The following is a 15,703-nucleotide window of genomic DNA, read 5'->3' as shown; positions in this document are numbered from 1 at the left end:
ATCAATTAATAAAAAAATAAAATAAAAACAGGGAATTTCTTCTCTCCAGGGGACTGGGTGGGGTGGCAGGATTCCTGTTCCTATGTGGGTGCTTAGTAGATGGGAATGGGAGTGAGTTCAAGGTAAATATACACTTCTTTTCACTATCTAGTTTGGGTATATCATTTATACAAAGCCTCAGGTCCTCATACAGATGTGGATATCACCCACTATTGCTAAAAAGCCTTTATTTCTCCATTTATATCAGGACCATGTGAAAAACGTCCAGCAGATTTGTACACATCACATGATACTGAGCTTTCCTTTCTCCTAAGGTCCTGCCCTCGTCTCTGCATTTCCCATCCTGCGGCAGCTGCTACTATTCATGTATTTGTTCTAAAGTTCAACTTGTGATGCTGTCAGAAGACACTGTCATCCAGGGAAAGTCAAATGGAGTTTATTTATTTATTTTTTCCCCCAGCAGGAAAAAAAGCCAGAGGAAAGGGAGACTATCAGTAGGGAACTTACTGAGTTTATTTGGCTTATTTTTTCTTTCTTAAAGTCTTTTCCTCTGAGAAGATACAGTTCTTTTCTCTTTAACTGCAGAGCACAAAGTGTAAAAAATTTAAATTAAATTTAAAGGTTTTTAGGTGAAAACAGTGAAGTTGGCTGAATTTTCTTTAATTTGAATTGGAGAGAACTTGGAACTTCTCCCAAACGGAACACTTGCTTACCTTCTTATATGCTTACTTACTTATTTTTCTTTTTTTTTTTTTTGTTGTTGTTTTTATGAGGTAGGTCTTGTTCTAGCCCAGGCTGACCTGGAATTCACTATGTAGCCCCAGGCTGGCCTTGAACTCACAGTGATCCTCCTACCTCTACCTCCCGAGTGCTGGGATTAAAGGCGTGCGCCACCACGCCCAGCTGTGCTTACTTACTTATCACTGGAGAGGCATTATTTTAATTGATAAAGCACAGAGTTAGGTGTTCAGAAAGCACATATAAAATTGGGCCCTAGGAAAAGATGAAAACAAGAAGATGGTCCCATAGAGTCAGAATGGGTCTTGATACCATGAGAAATCCCCTCCTTAAATCATTGCTCTTGCTGGATCTTTCCTGGACGTTACGTTCCCTACATTAGAAATAGTTTGTTATTTATGTATGAATGATGTAAAAAAAGTAAAATATAAAAGTGAAAAAAGAAACAAACACCTGTCATGGTTATAATGTTTAGGAAAATGCTGGGTGTGATTATATATGCCTTGTCATTCTAGCATTTGGGAGGTGGAAAAGGGGATGGTTAGAAGTTCAAGGCTAGTCTTTCCACATATCAATTTTATGGTCATCCTGGCCTACATGAGATCCTGACTAAACTAAACAAAACAAAATAAAACAACAACAAAAAAACAGAACAAGCAAACTGTTTTGTTTGTTTGTTTGTTTCTTTAGTGAAAGCACGGAAAACCAATTTCCTCAGTCTGTAATATTATCAGGTCCATTTTATATCTCTAAGAGAAAGTACTGTAGGAAAAACTTAACAGGAAGTTTACAATCCCTTTCAGATTCAGTGGATCCTCTTTGGAAATACTGCATCAGAGCTTTGAGAATGCTCAGATGAAAACAAGTTCAGGGAAACGACAATATTTAAAGTCAGTATTTACCAACCTAACTCCTGATTTCAAACTGGTTTCCCACATGAACCATCAGTACTTAAAAAAACAAAAACTCTAGTGGGAAGGGGCATGGACTAAAACAAAATATGCAGGAGGCCAGAAAGCATCAAGAGTGTCAATTAGGAGGCCAAAAAGAGATTCACATTGGTAAATTTAAAATATTTAATCTTCCATCTTAAATCCACATAGCAAATACTAATATAGTCAAATAAGAGACAAGAGATGTTAAATTGATATTCCTAAGCACAAGAGTGGTAGAAGTTAATTTTAACCTTTCTTCATTTACCTGAAGCATAATGATTGATTGCTATCAATCAGCGGATGTGTTCAAAGTTTCCTGAGTAAAAAAAATCTATGGTTTTTGCAACACAGAGGACTAGTTTATATTAATACACTTATCAATGATAGCAAACTTATTTCCTATCAGTTATAGTGGTTTTCCCAGCCTCTTGTCCAGTAGAAGGAGATTCACAGTTGAGTTCCAGCCAGTGCAATGCAGGCAGAAAAGACAAACTTTAGGTATAACGCCAGCATTTAGGAGGCCCTGCATGACCTTCTTTTCCTCAGCCTTCTCAGGTGTCAGCTCTATGCCCCTGAGGGGGTAAAATGGGAGAGAGAGCCCCATGAGTGGAGCGCCCTGGGCTCCTCAGCTGTTCTTTGGAGGACAGTGTATGAATATATGCACTGGGCATTGTGGAGGCTACAAATAAAGTTTTATTTATTTTGATTTCTTTAATTTTTTGAGTTTTTAGATTTTGGTCACCTTAGGCATTTGCAGCATTGTGGCATATTAAGTCACCACAGTCTTCAGTCCTTTGCCTTTTGCTGGCGCCGACATTGGCTTTGGCAGTGCCCCCGACGTTCATCCCGTTCGCCTGTTCCTTCCACTGTTTTCTTGAGGGCTTTTTCTTTTCATACGGGCTGTGTCTGGCAGGTCTGTGTTTGGGTTCATTTTTCTTTGCATAATTCAAGGCGTCATAAATCATGCCGAAGCCAGTTGTCTTGGCCCCCACCCCTCCCCCGGCACCAAAATGGGCTCTGAACCCAAATACAAAGATGACATCTGGCGTGGCCTTGGATATTTTGGCTAGTTTTCCCCAAATTTCTGTCTTGGGTACTGTAGCCTTCCCCTGTCAAGGACCTCTGAAGCAGGGTTGGTCATAAACTTCCTGGTCTCGATTGTTACTGTGTCATCAGGAAGGTGGTGATCCTCAAGCAGTAAGGAGGAAAACAGCTTATTTTTATTTTGTTTATCATCAAGATTTTGGTTCTGGGCTCATGTTGTTGTTAACATAGTTCATATTAATCACCTTGACTGACATGTGTTCAGAGAATACAAGCGTCATTATTCGGGGAAACCCAATCTAGAGCAAGATACTATTCACACTGACTACAACAGGAAGCACCTTGGTGTAACTGCTGCCTTATCCTATGGAAATAGATTTAACATCAGAGTATATTAGATTAATGCTGAAGTATTCCAGCTTTCTAATATCTCCCCCAGGCACCATACTCTTCTCTTCCATCTGCTGCCTTGAAAGTGGCCACCCTCAACGGAAACACTGCGGTTCTGCCCGGCTGTGTATTTGGTCAGATGCAGCGGCATATGGGCTGTGGGAGTTGATTTCCCCAGTGACGAAGTGTAGAGTCCCCTCTCTGAGGATGCAGTCCGTGCAGAACTGGCCAGGAATCAGCTGACCCGCTGGCCTTCCATGAGTTTACACACCTTGGCCAATCGCCCAGCCCAGCACAGCTGGCTAGAACAGTCCTTAAACTTCTCCCGAGAGAGCTGCATGAAAGCAGACGCTGGTAGGAAAACAAAGATAAAATGAATGCAAACCTTGCTTAGGAATTCAGTGAATTCTCAAGGAAAGGAATCTAGCCAGCCATGATAGTTGTCATCTCCTGACAGCCAGAATGAAGAAGATAGTGGTTACTTGTGTATTTGTTTATGTCTGGCGCAAGTAGTTTGTGGTAAGGAGGTATGGAATTTTTGATTCGAAGTGTGAATGGCTCCTTTTGGAAAGTAAATACTGTACTTGCTACCCAGAGAGACTCATAAATCTCCATGCATATTTTTATAGCTCATGACGAGTTCCAATTGACAAGTCAGCTATTTTGAAGTGTGACGCCATAAACAGGGATAGATGTAGGCTTTGTGAGCCTGAAAATGTGTATGAGTTTATGGGCCTTCATTAACAAAAATGAATTAAAAATTAGGCATGAAAGTAAACATTTAGAATGGCAAAAGAAATCACAGGAAGTCACAAAATTAAAAAGCTGTTTTGATACAAGCACCAGCAAATTCAGAAGCTAAGCTCTATGGCTCTAATAATGGGTGCACCCACACAATACTTTCTCTTGCATTTCAGTTGTACACTATGGTCATTTTGCTACATGATAGTAGCTGTGTAACATTTACTATGCAGCAAATGAAAAGACAGCTTAATCTCTCTTTTAACATGCTTCTTTGGTTTCAGATCTTGTTCATGGCTATTTAATGGAAATTATTAATGTTGTTATTAACTTTTGGAAATTTCTATCATGTTCCTTTCACATTATGCGCTGCTAATATTGAAAACATTTTTGCACCAACTAGGTTCTGGCTTCTTACTTTCAAACCTTGTTTTTTACCACTAGCTGAAATGCATATTCTTTTTAAAAAATTATTTTATTCATCCATCTATTTAGAGAGAAGGAGTGAGAGAGAGAGGCAAATAGAGTGAATGGGTATGCTAGGGCATCCAGCCTCTGCAAATGAACTCCACATGCATGCGCCGCCTTGTGCATCTGGCTTATGTGAGTTCTGGGGAGTAGAACCTGGGTCCTTAGGTTTCACAGGCAATTGCTTTACCATTAAGCCATCTCTCCAGCCCTTGAAACATGTATTCTTATGGTGCAATGTTGTATCTTGGCATGGTTCCTGGCCATGGACTTTTGTTTTAAAATACTGGATTAATTTTCACAATGGATAGTTAGAAAAGAAAAGCCTAGAAGCCATTTCTGCATTGGGATGGCTTGTGATAACTTAATTATGTATGGAAGTGACATAAAATTAAATAAATATATTTCCATAAACCCTCACTAGGTGTATCTTCTGAGCCAACATTCCTAACTGCACATTCAAAACGCTTGTTGCAAGTGTTGTCCTTGAGCCATAGCTGACAAGACCTCACCCTGGGCCCTGGGCCTCTGGGGATATCTTGATAGGCTTTCCTCAAACTTGTCTGTTTCATTCTGGATCCTGAGATTGTCTGGAACTGAGCACAACATCTAGATGGACTCTTTTTTTTTTATTGCTTGTGTTTATTTTTATTTATTTATTTGATAGTGACAGACAGAGGTAGAAAGAGACAGAGAGATAGAGAGAGAGAGAGAGAGAGAGAGAGAGAGAGAGAGAAATAATGGGCATGCCAGGGCCTCCAGCCACTGCAAACGAACTCCAGATGAGTGCACCCCCTTGTGCATCTGGTTAACATGGGTCCTGGGGAATCGAGCCTCAAAGCGGGGTCCTTAGGCTTCACAGGCAAGTGCTTAACTGCTAAGCCATCTCTCCAGCTCTGGTTGTAGATGCCTCTATCCGTATCTCAACGTTTGGGCTGCTTTTGGCCCTTTCTTTCATGTTTGAGTTTGACGGGATACCTCACAGCTTTGTGAGACTTGGGTTCCGGTGTCTGTGTAAGCAGGTTTCACTCATTAATCATGTGGCGTTTCTTTTAAGATAATTTGTGATATTGGCCAACTAGAATGGTACTGGCAGGTTTTCATGATGACTCACTGTCATCTGACATAAGGCAAGCTAAGGGCTCTGATCTACTTGTGCCCACTATCCATCCTTGAAGTTGATTGGAGGGTGTTTTGGTTCTTTCTTGGATTTCAATATTGCTTTAGGTGCGCAGAACCTGGGGGAGAAGGCAGAATGTAGCATGCCTTTTGAGCTTTGTGGGACTCTTAACAATAGATTCTAAGGCCATTACCTTGACTCTTATCTAGCTGTCACAACCCCTCCAGGAGAGGCTGTACTCATTGTCTGCAAGGGTTTTCAGGACTGTTGCTCTGTAAGGCCAATCACTGCTCTCTTTGATGCATGTTGTCACTTGCTTCTTATGAATATGGTGTGGTGAGACAGTGATGTGATGATCTTCCAGAATCATTTGCTTATGTCATACAAACTGAATGCCATGGCCTTATAAGGAAGTTTAAGTCACTTTGAATATGCTGTACTAGCGGATGGCTGCAGAGGCAAGATGACCATATTATTCCAAAAAAAAAACAGGCTTTTAAAAAAGTAAGTTAGGATACTGTATGTAGTAACAGTATTGCAACTGTTTTTTCATGGTAGGTATCCTGAAATTAGCCAGGGAACACCTTTGATTCTAGAGAATATGAAGAGACACTTCCTCATTCTGTGATAATAGACAAGGTGTCTGGATACTACAAAATTTTGGGTTTCTGGTTAGACAACAAACAGATACAAACTCCTCTTTTCTACTGATCATACTAATCCTCATTGACAAATTAGTTAACTTCACATAGTCCTATACATTTTATAATACATTTTGATACAATTATGAATCTTTAAAGGGTTCTAAAAATAATATTTGCCATCCTCTGGGAAGCACTAGCTGTGGTTGTATTAGTGTTACTTGACAAAAGAGAAATGCATCAGAGGGTAACCTGCTGAGGTAAGTGTCTTTTGTTACAAAAATATGACAGTTGACTATTCCATTGAGTCTGCTTCAGAACCTTGATGGGGGGCATGCAAGTAAAGGGCCCTCAAGTCAGAGTCTCATTAGGTTTGCCATCAATACACCGCTGCTAGTGAAGTTTAACAAGAAGCTTTATGTGTGTCTAGTGTGTATGTGTGTCTATATGTGAGCATGTGCTGGAGATCCAAAGACAGGTCCTCATGCTTGATGGCGCAGTAAGTGTTGACCCTCTGAGGCAGTTCCTCAGCCATGAGAAGTCGAGGTATTCATGTGGACTACCCATGATGTGCCATCTACACAGTGGGTTTAGGAATTATTTTGAAAATGAAAGCCTTTCAAAAAGTTTTTAGGCTTTTTTTTAAATTTTTGAATAATCTTCTCTGCTGCATCCTACTCAAAACCCTGCAGAGTATCTATTTTTCCCACTCAATTGACCTTAAGAGCAAATACAGCAGAATTTGATTAATTCATCTTATATATCTATAGCTAATGTAAAAGGTCCAACAGCCTCTCAACTCTCTTCTCAGGAAAGATCTAATAATGAAGTTCAAGTGCAGTTTAATATGACCTAATTTTGAGAAATATAATGGCTAGAGAATTACTTTGAAAAGTTATAAGTGTTATGCAAATGTAAAATATCCTCATTATTACTGCTATTATTAGTAGAGTGTCTATAAGCTAATGTTCACTTATTTGCTTCATTACAAAAATAAAAAGCAAAACATTTTCTCAAGCTCTCTGGACTCCAGAGATCATATTTTTTCATCAGCTATTATATTTCTGGTACTCAGTCCCATACCTGGAATTTAGTAAGTACTCAGTAAAAGTTTGCTGCAATAGTGAATGAATAATCTCTGATTATATGTTTAGAAAGGTGCTTTATTTTTTTCAATTTTACTCTATTATGAACAAATCTGTCAATACTGAATTGCAATTGTTTTTTAAAGGATGAATTTCTAGAGATTAAAATTTCAGGCCATAGGCTTCACACAAGCTTTGAAGGATTTTGATACCCATCGCCAATTGCCTTCCAGAAATGTCTATTTGTTCCATAAGCATTTATCATGGGCTTATTTGGGTACAGGAACTGTTCTAAGCATCCCTGGAAAGACAGTGATGGATATGGCATCCAGTCTTCATGACCTTATAGTTTAATCAGGAAGAAAACAGACAAAAGACAACCATCAAAAAATGATGTCCTTTTAGTAGTGGCAAGTCCTATGGAGAAAAATAATGTCAATGAGAGTGTTTGATTATTTTTTGTTTGTATTATTGTGTTTAATTATTTTGGTAACTTTCCCATTTGTGAATGACCATGATAACAGGGAAGGAGATTGGTAAAGACTAGAAAAAAGGAGGTGCTCAGACAATGGGTTAAGGGACATAGGCTCCGAAATGATGCAAATTCCTACAGAGTCAGAGCAAATCTTGAACCCATTTGCCAGTTAGGGACTTGTGGTCTTCAAGCAGTAAGTGAACGTTTTGCCCAAATCTCACTCACAATAAGCAAAGTGGGCCAATGAATTGTCCTGTGCTCATTTCTGCAGTTGACAAAGATAACTGGAGTAGAAATAGACTCCCATGGAAAGAGATCCATTATGGCAAGAAGGGAAAGGAAGTAGCTGGCTCCACCATCAAGGATGTACCACCCAGCGCCCATACTATATCTGTGGTGTGGTCTCCCTGCGTGTCTTTCTGTGGTCTATTGTTCTACCATTTATCTCCTACAGAAAGGCAGCTCTTTCTTGTGTAACCAAACTCCATATGTTAGAGGAGGGCAGTGATAACTTCTCATATCTTTACTTAGGGCTAACACAGTCTCTTTCATTTAAACTGAATTGTTATTAGTTATATTCTTTAGCTAATAACAAAATCATAGGCCTAGTGGGTTTTAAAGAAATTGGCTTATATTGGTTCACTGTTGAGGTTAATGTTGAGGGGCCACATTTGGCAGATGGCTTCATTAATGGCATAGTCCCAAGGAGACACAGGGAAGAGCTAACAAGAAGCAAGAACATGATGTCTATACTGGACACCGCCACCTCCTCTCCTGTCCTTCCTCTTTCTTCTTCTTCTTTTTTTTTCAACAGAGTCTTACTATGTAGCCCAGGAGGACCTCAATCTCATGTTTCTCCTGCCTCAGCCTCACAAGAACTGGAATTAGTATTGCACCACAATACCTGGTTCTTTGCCTCAACAGTGTATTAATTGTGGGGCTCCACCCCTATGATTATAACTTTAAAACCTGCTCAGGATCAGGAAAGAGTTTTCAGAGGGAACAAAGCATATTCAAACCATAGCAGAATGTTTTGTATCTTAAACTTTTTTGTTTTATTTCTAGTTACTGATATTTCACACAATAATAATTACAGAAATTACTAACTTGAACATATGTAGAATATTAGAGGTATCTTATGCACATATGAGTATTACTTGTGGATATCTGCCTCATTTACTATGCAGTCTTAAAGATATGGCTCCAGTTGTGAGTATCTGCAAATGAGTATGTGGCTGACCCACATGATTTTTCTATGTGATTAAGGGATGCGGGGAGGGTAAGTTGATGTAAGCTAAAGAAGGCAATACTTTAAATAAATAACCACCCAATCTTCAATGTGTAATAGACATATTTTGGAATCTTGATAAACATCCAATTCAGAGTCATTGGATGCAATGAAGGATCCTAGATGCTAAATTTCAGATATTATTGCTTTATGACCTTCTCTTATTTTTTTAAGCCAAGCCCAACTGATTGGCACTTTAAAAAGAAATTGGGGATGGGGGCTGGAGAAATGCCTTAGTGGTTAAAAACTTGCCTGTGAAGCCTAAGGACCATGGTTCCAGTCTCGATTCCCCAGGGCCTACATTAGCCAGATGCACAAGGGGATGCACACATCTGGAGTTTGTTTGCAGTGGCTGGAAGCCCTGGCACACCCATTCTCTCTCTTTCTCCATCTCCTTTTCTCTGTCTGTTATTCTCAAATAAATAAACAAAAATAAACAAAAATATATTAAAATATGGGGGTGGGAGAGGGAGAGAATTGGCATGCCAGGGGCTCTAGCCACCACAATCAAACTCCAGATATGTGTGCCTTGTTGTGCTCATGTGTGCTTACATCATGTGCGTCTGGCTTAAGTGGGACCTGAGAATCAGGCATAAGTCCTCAGGATTTGCAGGCAAGCACCTTAACATTTAAGCCGTCTCTCCTGCCCTGGCCTTTTTTTTTTTTTTTTTTTTTTGAATAAAATGTTTCTGAAGACCTTGCATCAGAAGGAAACAGAAGGGAAGTACTTAGACTACCCAAACAGGTATTCTCATAAACTCATTACGTTCTTAATTTAAGAGGATTCCTTTAGTTATATTAGGGAGTACCTGAACCTTATAGAGTCATATAGAACACCTTAGAAAGTTGCTCTTCAGTCATCTCAAATTAAATACATAAAGACTTCACAGAAGATGATGGACTTCCCAACTGCTCTTGTTCAATATCCTGTGTAAGTTCATGAGTGTCTCTATGGGATGGCTGATGTGATTGATGGTATGAGGCCAGTAGACACAGTTATAGTTACACAATGTTTCTTTAATGGCAGAGGACGTGGAAGCTGAAGACTTGTAGAAAGCAGGAGACAATAAGGAATCCTCCCGGGTGAAGACTTCCCGGGTCCTTATGTCTGTGCAAGAACAATCAGCAGCTGTTTATGCCACCTGCATGGAGTCAGAGATATAGCGTTGCTGTGAAGTGTCTCTTGGCTTTATTGGGCATATCATTTCCATATCCCTGGCAGTGATATGGAGGTTCAGTTTGTCTATCTGATGCTTCTCAGTACAAAACACCTCGGTACCTTGCCAAGTTTTCACTGTAAGACCAGCTGGATCAAAGAGCTGGCACTGCATGTCTGAGCCTGTCCCCATAACAGGAGTGATGAAGGCCCACTCTTTCCCTTGTCACATGTACCACCATGGACAGATCAAAGGTTATGATGGAAAATATCGTACAGCACTGAAAGAAAAGGCAATGGCTTGTGTTTCCCTTTAACTTAAAATTCTTCCTGTTAAGTCACCTCACTGAAAATATAATGGTAGCATAATTATACTTCCTTTGAACAACTGAGGTAAGTGAGAAATACTTCCCTAGAAGCATGTTTTCCTCAAGACATTTGAATATATTCCTAAGATAATGAATGTCATAAATGGAAGTGAACCAACAAATTTTCTAGCTCATAAGATTTATGATGTGGACATGATTACTTTAGTGATAGAAATGTCCTTTCTGTAGGCTTTACCTGATACATATCATCACATTCCTGGGGAGTACCCTGCCTCAGTCGGTTTCTGCCATTCTCTTGTGGATCATTTGGCCTAAGGTAGGTTATGTAGCTTATATGCCCTGAGTTGGTCCAATTAGATTGGAATGGACACCAGTGAATATGTAAGGGTATGTTTTCTCTCTCTTGCTCAATGCCCAAGGTCCAAACAAAGACAGCCTGTCTCCACAAGAGGAAATTGCCTTACCATGGTACTAGTAATGTTCACAGGGTTACATATAAGTAAAAGGCACTTGGGTCCTTTTGATATATACAAATGTTGATTATTTGTTAACCCATCCTTGGAGTTTATTCTGCCTCTCATCTTCCCCTGCATCCCTTAACTGCTTAGGCAATTGGACTGAGAATATGATGGACTCTGGAGGCAGACTGACCTGGTTCAAATGACTTTCCAGATGTGTGGTCTTTGGCAAGTAACTTAAAATCCAAGTGTCTCAGTTTTCTTGCTTGTAAAACAGAGATGAAAATAGTATCTCACCTTCTGTTTTTTGGTTTTTTTCCTGAGAAATAGTGAGTGAGCACATGGTACCCTTTGGATGAATGCACTAAAAAATGCTGGCTATTATTATGACCACGAGGACCAATATTGCTGATAATTACCTGAAGTTTTTCATCCATTTACTCATTCAGACTCTAAGCACATGTCAGGGAACTACAGTGGACAGGGTTGTTTGCTTGAGTATGCTGCTTGACAAACATTTCAGCTCGCCGTCTTCCCTACTTTTCTGCCTCCCTCATGCCTTCCATCCTTCTTCCCCTCTTTGTTTTCCTTCACCCCTTCCTCCTTCTTCTTGTTATTTTTTTTCTCTTTCGCTTCCTTTGGGGTTATGATGTGGAAATGATCTTATTTTGGCAAACAAGATATAAAAATGTGAGAATTTTATGATTAAATGCTATTGATGTCCCAGAAGCACAGGTTTTGGGCTAAGTGGACAGTTTTATCAGGTCTGGATCAATAGACACTCAGCTGACATTATTCACTCCTAAGCTGGTCAAATGAGAATACATTCTTCACAAAGTAAAGCAAATAGAAAACTAAGGAGTCACAGGCATTAAAAAGAAAAAATGAAAAGAAAAAAGCAGACTGACTCAAGCCTTTGAAAGGAATAGGGTGGGGTTGGGGACTTCTCATTAACGCAGTGCTATGTGCTGATAGGAGAAGCAGCAAGTGAAGTTGCATCGCTTTAGGAGCTGTCACCCCAGTGGCCGGGCGAGGGACTGGCTTGGCAGAGGCAGGGGGACTCCGCGAAGTAGTTCTCTTTGCTCTGAGCATCAAAGTCATCCTGCCAGAAAATTATAGCTGTTAACATATGTGGTTCTGGGTAGTTTACCTTAAATCCCTATCCTATGATATGCCAAATATCCCTGGATTAGAGAAAGTAATCTACGTTTGTAAAGAAACTTCCTTTGGGTTCCCATAGGAAATGAGGAAAAGCCAACTTGGATGCAGATCTCTTGACTGTAGGTGTGTTTCTTTTTTGGGGCTGTGGTGAAGCAACCTGAGTCCGCTCTATGTGGTTTATGCCCCTCTGCTGAAGTGAGAAGGCTGGTCAAAGCACGTTTTCTCATGCCGTAGCAGCGAGACAGTGTTGTTTTTAGGGTAGGAAAGTGCTGAGTTAAAACCTGAGAAGCATGACCTCTAAGTCCAGCATCCAGTCTCAGTGTCTTGGCTTCTTCCTGGATGTCTGCACAAAATGGTAGGCGGGGAAGCTGGGCTTGCAGCGTTCGAAGTGCTCTTTGGTTGCTTGTGCTGTTGAAGCGATGGGAACACCGGCAGAGAGAACTAGCTGGACGCCGAAGTCGCAGTGGCTGGTACTGGACATTTGGGACTCGGTAATAAGAGCCAAGAAATCCTCACTTCTAAAGTTCCATTTAGCAAGAAGTTTCTCACTTTTGAATATAAAATCGCAGGTGCATTCTTTTTTTCATATCATAATAGAAATGCCAGAGGACTCATTCCTATGAAGCCTCCTGTTTCTCTTTTTCCATGGGGGAGGAAAGCTTTTGCGTTTCCCACCTTCCCTACAAATGACTGACGTTAACCCCCAGGGAAGTGTGTAGCTCTTTCTGTCTACTCATTCTTTCCTCCTCGGTTTCTTTTGGAAACAGCAGATGTTTAGTGTCAGTCATAACCATCATTGCTAGTGTTTCTTTGCCTGTGAGGCACTTGTTGAATAGCCCTAAAAATGATGTGGAATCAAGAAACTATGCTGTGACTGATTCAGCTGATGTGAGCCCAAGTTAGTGTCTTCCCTTCATAGCTGGGAGCTAAAACACCAGAGAGGGGTTGCTTATGGCTTGCCACTTCCCCTTCATTGCCATCTACTAAGATGAACTATGATGGGTATTAAATGGAGTTGTTGTAAGAGCACATATCCTGCTAAAGTATAAATGGTAATAAATGCTATAGCCAGAGTTTTCAATGTCGCCTAAGGTATCCTTCCTTCCCTTTTCCTCTCCTTCCCTCTCTCCCTGCTCTCTTTCTTCTTCCTTCTTACCTCCTTCTGTCTTCCTCTTTTCTTTTCCCCTCCCTCCTTCCCTTCCTTCCTTCCTTTCTTCTTTTTCTTTTTGTATGCTTAAATGGTGTATGCCATGACACATGTGTGGTGATCAGAGGACAACCTTGGGGTTGATCCTCTATTTCCACTTTCTTTGAGACAAGGTTGTGGTTTTGCCTCTGAGAAGGTCTGCTTAGCTGGCCTATGAGCTTCAGGGTTCTTCTTCTGAGTTCTATGTTATAGATATGGTGGGATTACAGACGCATGTGCCACTTTGTGCCCAGCTTTATGTGGGTGCTAGGGATTGAATTCACGTTAGAAGCCTTGCAGAGGAAGTACCTTTAACTGCTAAGCCATCTGTCCTCAGCTCCAGCCTAGGATATTCTTAACCATATGCACACATTGCCCCTTAGAGCACAGACTATTGGCAGCTTCTCCACCTAACACAAAATATGATGGAAATAGACACTTAATACATTGCTATTACTTGGTTTCTTCTTTGTTAACTGTAGGTCTCTTTATTTTACTAAATGACTTTCAGAAGTAAAAACACTCATTACTATATTTCCATATAAGCATGTAGTAAATTGATAATTTTTATATTACTATATCTATCTCTCTGCCTATCCAACCCACCCTGTGGGTGTTTTGGTTATAAGCACAAGATGGACAGATAAAGCACAGAGGGGGAGAGTTGGAGCTGAGGTGAGGAGAGGGGCTGCAGGGCTTTGCATTTGGTGTAGTAGTGCATGTGTGGGGAGGGGTGGTATGGGAACATTTAGTGAATGCAGAAGGGTTAAACTGGGGTGATCTGGGTTTCAGACATGACTCCACAACTCCTTAGGTATGCAGTTTTGGTCATGCCCTTAGCATCCATGAGCCTTAATGTTGTCTTTTACAAAGGCAATTGTAGTAAGTACTCAATTGTGTCAGTGTTAGTGTTAGTACTGAGTGAGTTGGCATGTGGAACAGTGAATAGTACTGACTAACTAGTACTAAATAAGTCTTTGATGTGTACTCTAGTACATCTCTAAGCTTTAGAGACATAATTGGTATCTTTTCCTCTCAAGAGGCCATTTCTAGTCATTGCATTACATTTGCTTATTTTTGCACTAAGGTACAGATGACATGAAATGCCAGAGTAAAAAAGGTTTTGGTACTTGGATATTCTGAACTTATTTTCCAGAAAGTAGTTGCTAGTCAGATACTGTATTAGATAATTTCTCATTGTTATGACCAAATATTAGAATGAAGTAATATAAGGATGAAAGGTTTATTTCAGTTTATAGTTTTTTTTAATTTTTATTTATTTATTTGAGAGAAACAGACATGAGAGAGAAAGAGGGAGACAGAGAAAGAGAGAGAGAATCTACACATATATTCTTAAAAAACAAAATATATATTTGGTTTTTTAAGGTAGGGTCTCACTCTAGCTCAGGTTGTCCTGGAATTCACTATGTTGTCTCAGGGTGGCCTTGAACTCATGATGATCCTCCTTCCTCTGCCTTCCGAGTGCTGGGATTAAAGGTGTGGGCAACCATGCCTGGCTCACCACATATATATTTTTTTGAGACATGATCTATCATTGAACCTGAATCTCACCAATTAGGGTAGACTGGCTGGCCAGTAAGTCCCAGTGATCGTCCTGGTTGCCTTCCCAGCACTGGAATTATAGGCTCATGCCAATATGCTTGTGTTTTTAAGTAGGTTCTGGGGTCTGAACTCAGGTCCTTTGTTTGCATGGCAGGCACTTTGCCAAATGAGCCATCTCTCTATCTCAATATCTACACTTGAAATTATCACTCTGAATATTCAGTGAAGGTAAATGTGCTTCATAAGTGGCAGGCATGGCTTAAAATCAACTCATCATTTCTTTCTTTACTTTCAGAAACTAAAATATTGTTAAAAATTAAATATAGGGAATTGGGCAGACAACAGATAGTGATGGAGGCTATGGATAATTATACAGACATCCGAAAGTCATATTATAGAAAAATTACTGATATGGGTGGGGTCAATTTCTAACCCAAGGGGCTATACATGTAAGCTCAGAGTGGTGGCTTTCACTTGGAATATCACAATAATAAAATGAAAAACAAGTGCCAACCCTTACTGAGCTTGTACTGTGTGGCAGGCATTGTACTGAGCATGTTTATGAACATTTATTTAATTCCAAAAATCAGCTATTGAGATATGCAATTTTAGCCACTCTAATGACAGGAAAGATATCTAGCCATTACCTGTCTGGCTCAAGATCATGGAAAAAATGGGGTAGATTTAAACTGGACAAGTCTAATGTGGGATCAGGTTTCCAACACTGCATTTATACACAGTGGGGTTTTAAAAACTTTTTTATTGACAACTTTCATAATTATAGACAATAAACCACGAATTCCCTCCTCTCCCCTACTTTTCTCTTCTCAAATCCACTCTCCATCATATCCCCTCCCTCTCTCAATTAGTCTGTTTTTTTTTTTTTATTTTGATGTCATCAACTTTTCCTCCTATTATGAAGATT

General features: G+C 40.0%; 1 pseudogene; it reads right to left on the bottom strand.

The window, feature by feature from the left end:
• Nucleotides 1-2,416: 2,416 nt before the first annotated feature.
• LOC101605252 lies at nt 2,417-2,998 on the bottom strand (annotated as a pseudogene).
• Nucleotides 2,999-15,703: the final 12,705 nt, after the last annotated feature.

The sequence above is a fragment of the Jaculus jaculus genome, chromosome 4, assembly GCF_020740685.1.
Source record: "Jaculus jaculus isolate mJacJac1 chromosome 4, mJacJac1.mat.Y.cur, whole genome shotgun sequence".
In the NCBI taxonomy this organism is placed as follows: Eukaryota; Metazoa; Chordata; class Mammalia; order Rodentia; family Dipodidae; genus Jaculus; species Jaculus jaculus.
Note: the sequence above shows the minus strand (reverse complement) of the source record. Positions and strands in the feature narration are given on the sequence as shown.